The 7630-nt window shown below is 42.6% G+C and overlaps 1 long non-coding RNA gene across 1 annotated transcript; it reads right to left on the bottom strand.

Annotated features, from left to right (window-relative positions):
• Positions 1-1124: 1124 nt before the first annotated feature.
• Positions 1125-3129, bottom strand: LOC144998392 (uncharacterized). Its single transcript, XR_013660298.1, has 3 exons — positions 3061-3129; positions 1845-1932; positions 1125-1248 (listed from the first exon to the last, which is right to left on the bottom strand). It is a non-coding gene; the product is annotated as an uncharacterized LOC144998392 (long non-coding RNA).
• Between the last annotated feature and the right edge of the window lie 4501 nt (positions 3130-7630).

The raw sequence follows: 7630 nt of genomic DNA, 5'->3' as shown, positions 1-7630 counted from the left end.
ATCTTCGACTGTCACCTTGCCCTTCTCCCGGGCATCTAAAAGATAGGCGACAACTGATGTGTGTGAATTCAACTAGTTTTATCCCTACTTTTTATTAATAATTTGAGCACACAAAGGCAGTGAACCTGTCTTTAAGTGGTATAGATTGATAAGTAAGGTATCGAACTCAGGGAACGGCAGTTAAACTAATAGCTAATTTTCACTAAAACAAATAATAAAAGTAAAGGGTTTTTCTCTAGTTTTGCAAGACTAGAAACTTAGAAAAACTAAATTAACTAATTAACTAAAGCAACAACTATTCACCAAATTTGATAAAGATGTTTCTATTTAGGTTCAACCAATTCACTCCTATGGTTATTTAAGTTAAGGTGGATTAATTGCTATTGGTTACCAATGATAATAGTTAGGTTCATATTCATTACTCCTAACCCTTAGACAATTAACTAATTTAAGCGTTGATCAAGTGTTTAAACTAATTAATTCCCTAAATTAATTATTTGGATTAAATAAGATTTGTAATGATTAATTAAGTTATCAATTCAATTAACCTCTTGTTGATGGTTTCTCAAACAAGCTCACACATTAATCTTCCTATTTTCTTATTAATCTTAGTTTCATACTCATTACTTCCAAGCATACGTTCTAGCATTCACATAGACATATGAGGTTAACAATTAAGTGACGTTCATACAACCTAATTGCCTTCCAATTAGCAGAAAATAGTAGTGATTAATACATAAGGTTCTTTAACAAACTTGATTTAATAAATCACCAATAGACAATTAAACAAGAATTAATAACTAAACCATAGGAGTTCTTTGGTATTCCCCAAACAGAAACAAAAACGAGTTTAGCTCATAGTTGCAGTAGAAACAAACACAAAAACAAAGTTTATGAAAGCAAACATGTTTAATTCCTAAGTCTAAGTGGTAGAATTAACCTAATTGCTTTAATTCTTCCAACTCTTGAAGCTTAGGGTTCCTTAGCGCCTTCTGAACCTTTTAGTCGCAGCTAATCTGTAACATCCCAAAAATACAAGCCAAAAATTTCATTTTTAAATACGTCATTATAAAACCAACAGTGTAATAAAACATCCGTAATATCATGTCATGTCAAAACCAGAGTAGAAATAATCAAACGTGTTATAATAAAATAATATCAGAGTGTAATCCCAAAGATCTCATGTGCGGAAAACCATAGTGTGATGCGCTGCAATCGAGCCAGCTCCTCTCCTTTGAAAACAAGTACCTGAAACCAAAACTGTAAACTGTAAGCACAAAGCTTAGTGAGTTCCCCCATCATACTAAATACCATACAATCACATAGCATACATACTGCCGGGCAATTCTGGGGTGCCCGACCTACCCGTGTCAAGCCATTCTGGGGTGCTGACCTACCCGTGTCAAGCCATTCTGGGGTGCTGACCTACCCGTCGGTCCTAACAATCGACCCTCGGGGACTATTCCACCCCCTACTGCTACTATCACATATATCATAACATAAACATACTTTCAGACATATCTGGGGTGCCTGAACTACCCTTCGGTCCTAACAACCGAACACAGGGACTGGTCCCCTCATACTACCTCTATCGCATATAACATAACAAGCCAGCATGCAAACATATCATCACATATTGTCAGACGTATCTGGGGTGTCTGACTACCCTTCGGTCCTAACAATCGAACTCGACTACTATCACATACAACATATCATGCTAGCATATAACATATCAGGTAGTAGCAAACCTAGATGATATCACAAAGACAATCATCTATCATACGTCTCCTACTGGTGGGTCGGCATTGTGGCCTTAGACCCACTACTACTGAAAGGTAACTCACCTCACATTGCTGAAGTCCCGTAGACACAATCCCACACTGCTGAAGTCCCGCAGACTCGACCCCAACAGCTGGCTGACAGATTCCCGAACTGTCAACACCAAAATAACCCAATTAATAATTGAGTCGCAACACATAACCATATTACATACTTGGTTAATTGCTACATTACCCCAGGCTTGGCTTATTTAAGTCCAAGGCCCAATCCATAGGCCCAAGTCAATTAGAATTCAAAGCCCAACACATGGCCCAATTTTCCAAATTGGGCCTAAGCCTAAACATGGTCTCATTCCAAGGCCCAACACCATATAATCATTAAGGCCCAAACTATGTCCCATCTAAGGCCCAATTTTCCAAATTGGGCCCAAGCCCTTACATGGGCCTTACCCTAAGCCCATTAATTTAGTCTAGTTCAATTGCTTGCTCTTGGATGGTCCATTATTATCTCAATCATTTAGGCCCAACATAAAGGCCCAATTATATACTCAAGTTAAATTAGGGTTTCACATAAAATGTCGATTAAGGTTAAGTTTCCTACTCAACCCATTAAGGAATTATTCCTCTAAGGACTTAATCCATTAAGGACTTAATCCATTAAGTCCAATATTACTTAGATTAATTTCTTGACGACGATTATTATTTAATATCTCCAGTTATTAAATAATTCCCATGTGTCCCGATTAATTCCTCAAATTAGGGTTTTATTGGCATTGCAGTTCTTCCGTCCCAAATGTTAGCCCATTTATCAATTTATTGGGCTTTTAGGTCCAATAGGGCTTTATTGGGCCTACTAAGCCCACTAGAATGTCCTTAAGCCCACTAAGGCTTTATTGGGTCAATTAGAGTCCATTAGACTCATTAGGGTTTTTACTAAGCCCATTTGGCTACATTAGGCCCATTAGCCTAACAAAGGCCCATTAGGGTTTCAAGCACCCCAAACGAATCACACTTGACGAGGCAAGACACACCGCCACCCGACACGGCGGCCGGTGGCGGCAGCCACCACCCTAAGGTGGTGGTTTTCAATTCCTTTTATTATTCAAATTTCAGATTACATTTTACAAGGCTAATAATCGAAATAAACACACAAAATCACTATGATACTTGGTGTTTCAAGGCGGCAGCCACCACCTCACGGTGGTGGCGGTGGTTGTTCTTAATATTCCGGCCAAACCAGCCACTCACGATGCACACACACAGAAAACACACACACACGCACATTAAAGAGTGGCTCACGCACTAGCCACCCACCTGGTGGCTCCCGGCGGCGGAAATAGCGAATCTGAGATGGCAGCCACAATTAATCGACCTGTGGATGATAGTAGCCACCATGGCCGGCTGCCATGGTGGTTCTTCACAACCCTACTCGACCGACAGTCCACACACACGAACACAACGACATTTCGAGATGGAAAATGGTGACCAGAGCAACAAAATGTGCCAAATGGCGGTGATAGCGGTGCTCACGGCGGCATTTGCGATCGCTAGAGCAGCGACTCGAGCCACGCTTGCAGCGGTAACAGCGACGAAGCCACCGGTGGTGTTTAGTGACGGTGTCACAGCCCAACGGGGATCGAATCAAAAGAAAGAGAAGGAGAGAAAGAGCAGCATTCGGGAAATAGCAACAGCATCCACAGTCTCGTCCTTCATGCTTGTTGCCGGAGTCATTCGCTCGGTGGTTAGCTATATCGACGGAGGAGGGAACGGCCGCTGGAGATGAGGGAGGTATAAGGTGGTAGAGGGTTGGCGGCTGCAATGCGTTTCCAGGGTTAGGGCAATCGGAGATGTGGGTTCATATATCCCGCTCCTAACAAACTTCCATCCATATTAACAACATTAGTCCCTCCTTTCCTCATTTCTTTCAAAATAGGGCCGATATTTACCATGTAAACCCTCATAATCATAATAATTACCCTTTGAACCCTCACCATTAAAATCCCTAACAACTTAGGTACACAATTTACCAAACAGTGCCCCAATGTCTCAATTATAACATATTCAGCCCTTCCACCTCATTTCTTTTTAAATTAATTCCCGATAATTACCACAGAGCCCATGTCTTCATAATTATTTATAAATGAGTCCCGAACTCACACTTTTAACCCCCGACTTCTAAAAATGTGCAATTAACTCCTCGAACCCAACACCCTGCATATATAATTATTTATTTTAGGCTACCATTCGTTCATTCATTTATTTATTTAACTAATAAATAAACGGGTGTTACAACTCTCCCCCACTTAAATTAGATTTCGTCCTCGAAATCACTCCTTACTATTTCTTATATGCCAAACCACTTCTAGTAACATGGTCACCGTCTTGGGCACAACCCTAGCCTTCCCAGGGTAGATGTGACTAATCTTCACAAAGCCCTAATATCCTCATATGAACGAATTCCTTGCAACAGGATCACATCTACTTCGTCTGAATCTATTATCTCGAGATGGTCTGATTCCGTGACAGACCACTCGCATTGAATCATTATCGATGGACCTAGTCCACCTTATCCTTCGACCAGCTACTCAACTTCCAATAACTCGAGGTTCCCACTATAATTCAGGGTCACAAGCCTAATTATCTAGGTAGGTCACTTATACTTGGCCTAGGCTCATTTAGTCCCGATGTGATTGACTCAACACTCCCCAATAAACCAACTATTTCGTTCGTGTTTGCAACCCAAACACAAATACTAATACTGCCCAAATGCTGAAACTGCCCGAACACTGATCTACCTGAAGCAGTAGGTTGCAACATAGCTGCTTCCCAAAATATCTCGAGACCTTCCTGGTCTCAATTCATCCATCAGTCATCTGAAATATCGGGTTCCGGTCCCATCGTCGAACCGAAAAGGGCTCCCACTTACTCGCCTCACACGACTTTCGAAAGAAATCCTTCTCTTGAACTCGTTGCCACTAGTCAGCATGGCACTGAGGCTCTAACAACCTCCTAATACAATCGATCGGGCCCATGCGTCGAATCCTGTCATCATCCAATCTGAGACTAAAAATGATTGCTACCTAACCGATGGTAGCCTTACATCACAAACGCCCTTAAACAGTCCATTACTTCCCTGATCTCATCACTGTAGTGGCACTACTACAATCTTATCACTGGCTCAACCAGATCTAATCCATCTGGGTAAATCCGAGGTCCAATTCATGGATTTCCATATCCTCACTGTTGCACCCGAACTGGTGGGTACTATTGCTCCTTCCACATTCTAACAACACGCTCATGCCATCTATCACCCTAGTGAATGCTAGGCTACACCCGCAGTCTTACAACACTTCCCATGCTAACTAACCACTGGTGAATGCTACGGCTACCCCCGTAGTCTTACAACACCTTCCAAACCAGGTCAAACATGCACTCGACCTAACACACCACTGAACTTGAGTCCTAACCGGAACTCTAGACTGGTTCCCAAAACATGCTATCATGTGACCCCACTCTATCAGTACCATAACCCATTCCCGTGATCAAGCGTCACAGTAACCCACAAAGTCATCTACACCCTCTGGCATAGTGAAAATCAATGTCTCGCACAACCACTGTCTGAGAATCTCGAAGGCTGCCTGCTGCCCAGGCCCCCAACAAAAGGTCACCGAATTCTTGGTCAGTCGGGTTAAAGGAAACATCAATCTTGAAGAAGTCTCGCATAAATCTCCGATAATAAACCGCTAGACCTCGGAATCTCCCACTGCATCACGGCCTCTATCTCGGCCGAATCAACTAGAATACCCTTCTGGTTGACAGGGTACCCAAGAGATTGCACCCCGTGCAACCAGAACTCCCAGTTGGAGAACTTTATAAAAGTCTCTCCCCCACTTAGATTCGACTAAGTCTTCACATCACATGAGAATTGAAGGATTCTCAATCCTTCTTGCTTTCTAATACCCCCTAATGACAACACGTGTCTGCCAATGCTGGCGTTTCATCACCGATTATACCTTGAGATCTCCCATCCTCGGAAATCTCGATGAGTACTCTTGAGTTCCGATCCAGTCTGACACCTCAATCCATCTGACATGATGTCAGTTGAAGACCTTAATCTTTACTCTAGCTGACGAATCCTTGTTCCCTCTCCCAATCTTGCAGTACCACTGAACTCTAAAGTTCATCCATAAACAATAACCGACCATACCTGAACAATGAAAGAACCCTTGAACGCTGAATTCATTGGAGAACAATCACTCCAACCCTGATCGAGTATCCTCTAAATGATACTCCTGCATGGATCCCGACAAAGATCCGAAATGATAACGGTATGCGCGGAACCCACTCCGCAAGATGCATCCCTCTTTGGGTTCATCATGGACCTTTCGGCATGTTGAATGGCATATATGATCCCTGATAACCCAAACACTAGCAGAAAACCAACTCGAGGTCTGACTTATCCAAACTCACTCACAATTCCAACGCGATACGTATCCCCAACATCCATTTATTAGCAATAGAAGATGACATACTCGCAACGTTTGGGGAAATACTGGTCACCTTCTGCAGACATGACCATCCTTGCCACACATGTGGCAGCCTAATCCCTTGGAGTGACAAACTCCCTCATGTACTCTCTCGTACGCATTGCACTGACTCCGGCCCTGCTGGCCTTTCGCCCGATGATCGGAGGTGACGGGTCTCTTCCCGCGACCCTCAACTATACGCACCTGGTACAAACCTCTCTTATCAAAGTGCTCCTAATCGATCTCGCATCTGCGATTCTTGAAAATCATATCCTTCAGGGTCTGACACCCTGTCACGCTCACTAGCTCGCTTGCCAATGTCTAAGCTGCAACAATTGGAACATCCTCTGTCCCCAAACTGGGTCACAACTCTTCCCTGAAGCTTCTTAGATTCTCCAAGACTCTCACTGATTCGAGTATAGATCCTGTGCTTTCAGTAGTACGGGCCCAATACTACCTTCCACACCTATCCATACTTTCCTCAGCAATCCTCTCGAATCCTCCAAGTCACTTCCTCAAACTGGAACACCCAAGTGTCACTGAACCTCACTACTAACTCACTGGAATATATCCTAGGCTTCCCTAGGTTCCCGAACTCACCCAGTCCTCAGCTGCTGAAAGATTCCCAATAATGTCAACTAGTTACCTCATGAATATAGCCACATGCAACAGAGATCAGATAATCCTTCAAGTACAGACTCATCCCTATAACGGTTAGACTCAAACGAGAGCTGCGCAATAGGGTCAAATCTATCACTCTGAGATTATCCAGCCTGTGCCACATGTGACTTAGCATATTCACTTAATAGCTAACTCACATTACTAAGAGTCCCACAAAGCACAAAGCAAGCAGCATTCAAACAATGGAAAATCTAACAATCATATTCCAATCAAATCATTTTATCCTCTAATTAGGAATGTGTACATGCAATTAAAAGGCTCATACAATCAGGCATAACCTAAACAAGCTATCCTATCACTGACTAATCAGTACTAGCATGCAAGTCTACAAGCACATACAATAGGCATATAAGGCATCCTCCTAGATCCTTAGCCCTAATCTAGCATGCAATTCTCATAATCATATCATATCATATCATACCATAACATAACATGTATGGGTATCTTGGGGAAAACTTGAGCTCGGCTGATTGCATGCATCACACACTATGTTCTTCTCAAAGTTCCTTTCTCTTTTCAGATTCTTTTCAAACTCCTATTTATGAAATGGTTTTACTTTTGAAAATTTCCATACCAAGTCCTTAGTTTGAGTTCAGACACACCCGGGAGCGCGCCCGAATCCCTCAAACCAAGGCTCTGATACCA

This window comes from Lactuca saligna, chromosome 5 (assembly GCF_052625555.1).
Source record: "Lactuca saligna cultivar CGN05327 chromosome 5, ASM5262555v1, whole genome shotgun sequence".
Lineage (NCBI taxonomy): Eukaryota > Viridiplantae > Streptophyta > Magnoliopsida > Asterales > Asteraceae > Lactuca > Lactuca saligna.
Note: the sequence above shows the minus strand (reverse complement) of the source record. Positions and strands in the feature narration are given on the sequence as shown.